The sequence below is a fragment of the Diceros bicornis genome, chromosome 7, assembly GCF_020826845.1.
Source record: "Diceros bicornis minor isolate mBicDic1 chromosome 7, mDicBic1.mat.cur, whole genome shotgun sequence".
NCBI lineage: Eukaryota > Metazoa > Chordata > Mammalia > Perissodactyla > Rhinocerotidae > Diceros > Diceros bicornis.
In genome coordinates this window covers 60,112,032-60,114,259 of record NC_080746.1, presented here as the reverse complement: position 1 = coordinate 60,114,259, position 2,228 = coordinate 60,112,032, and the positions used below count along the sequence as shown (strand labels likewise).

The 2,228-nt window shown below is 36.0% G+C and overlaps 1 pseudogene; it reads left to right on the top strand.

Annotated features, from left to right (window-relative positions):
* The first annotated feature begins 708 nt into the window (after nucleotides 1-708).
* On the top strand, nucleotides 709-1,657 carry LOC131407972 (olfactory receptor 51F2-like; annotated as a pseudogene).
* Nucleotides 1,658-2,228: the final 571 nt, after the last annotated feature.

The following is a 2,228-nucleotide window of genomic DNA, read 5'->3' as shown; positions in this document are numbered from 1 at the left end:
CTGAAGGTGATATTACAGAGAATTTTCTTTAATAGTTATGTATCAATTCAACTACAGTGACAAGAGATAAGAAAATAAAAAATCAAGATCAGAAACATAATCCTAGACTAGAAACAACCCTACAAGACAGGGGTAAGATCCATTGACCAAGAAATAATGAATAGAGTATTTTGACATATAAAATAGTTTCCTTAAATAAAATTATTTCTTGAAAAGGCTATATATCTTTAAAGTACATAAGTTCAATGATAATGCACTAGTATTAACACAAATGTTCAAACATATGCATTTTGTATTAAATAATAAATCTTACTTTTAAAAGCTAATATTACTTTGAGGTGTCCATTAAATTCTTGGTATTTTCAAATTATTGATCCAGTTCTCTCTTGTATGAGGAGTATAAAGGATGAGGAAGGAAAATGGTTAGGGTCAAAGTGGAAGATGACAAAAAGTATCCTGAGATTTAAAAAAAACATGGTCTATTCTTTATTGTGAATCATGAAACAAGAATCACGAAGGGTAAGCTCATGGCACGAAAGAAAAGAAATAAAAACTGGGAAGCAAAAGGAAGACATTTAGTCCTAAGAATAATCTCCAATTTGTTTTACCTAACTATAGTAAATAGAAATCACAATGAAATTGCGGAATGGTGTTTTCATTTCTCATTCTAGGACATTTTTCCAACAGACTTATTCTTCCATAGAAACCATGTCATCTTTTCCTAACACCACGTCCTCTTCTCTGATCTTTTTCCTGGTAGGAGTTCCAGGACTAGAAGCTGTCCATGCCTGGATCTCCATCCCCTCCTGCTGTCTCTACATAACTGCTCTCTGGGAGTGGTATAATCCTAATCATCACCATCACCAAGTCAAGTCTCCATGAACCTATGTACAATTTCCTCTCTATGCTCTCTGCCACTGACCTGGGCTTGTGTATTTCCACACTAGTCACCATACTGGACGTATACTGGTTCAGTGCAAGACAGATCAGTTTCCATGCTTGTGTTGCTCAAACATTCTTCATTCAACTCTTTACTGTCATGGAGTCTTCAGTCCTCCTGGCCGATGGCCTTTGACCGCTTCGTTGCCATTTGTAAACTACTGAGATATGCTACCATCTTGACTGATGCTAGAATCCTCAAAGTGTGATTTGCCATCCTTGTCAGGGGCACAGTGATCCAAATGCCTCTGGTCCTGCTTCTTAGACGTCTATCCTTCTGCCAAAGCCATGTGCTCCATCATTCTTACTGTTTCCATCCTGATATAATCCAGCTCTCATGTTCGGACAATAAGATCAACAGTTTTTTAGGACTTACTGCCCTCATAGTTACTGCAGGAGTGGATTCCATCTTTATTCTTCTCTCTCATACCCTGATTATTAAGACCATCCTAAACATTGCTTCCCCAGAGGAGCAACATAAGGCCTTTAGCACTTGTATCTCCCACATAGGTGCCGTCGCCATCTTCTACATCCCTTCATTAGCTTGTGCTTTGTCCACAGATTTGGGTGAAAGGCACTTCCTTATGTACACACTCTTATGGCCAGTGTGTATTTGCTTATTCTGCCAGTGATGAATCCCATTATTTATAGTGTGAAAACCAAGCTAATCCCTGAGGCCCTTAAAAAAGTCCTCTTTCCTAAGGGATCTAAGGTCTGACTCTAACACCTCTGCAATAAAATCTACTCCTTAGTTATCACTTCAGAGACCTAGTGGTTAATCAATATGATCTCTCTATCATTACTCAAAACTGAAAAAACTAGGAGATTCGGTGGGGTGGGTGGGAGATGCAGTTTTGCAAAAATTTATTTTTTATTTTCAATAGAACTATTACTAATTTACACTTTAGCATTGAGCAATGAAATGTCCTAATATTATGGATATGTGAGTAAAGTTTTGAAAGCATGAATGACAATGACTAAAATGAACACTTTGCCCATTAGATCAAGCCTCCAAAATTATACTGAAAATAATAACTGATATCTTTCTGTCCTATTTTATTTTCTTAAAGTATACTTTAAGTTATTACGTTTTGTTTAATCTTGTATTAAATTAGACCCTGTTATGTATTTTTCTTGCATGTAATTTAATCATCATTGATCATTCTTTCATTTACTGAGTGGCTACTATTGTCAGACAATGCACAATATGATACGGTGGCAGAGAGAAGCAAGATATTTTCATAATTAGTGAAATACTTAGATAAAAAAGAAACCAATCAAAATCTGAT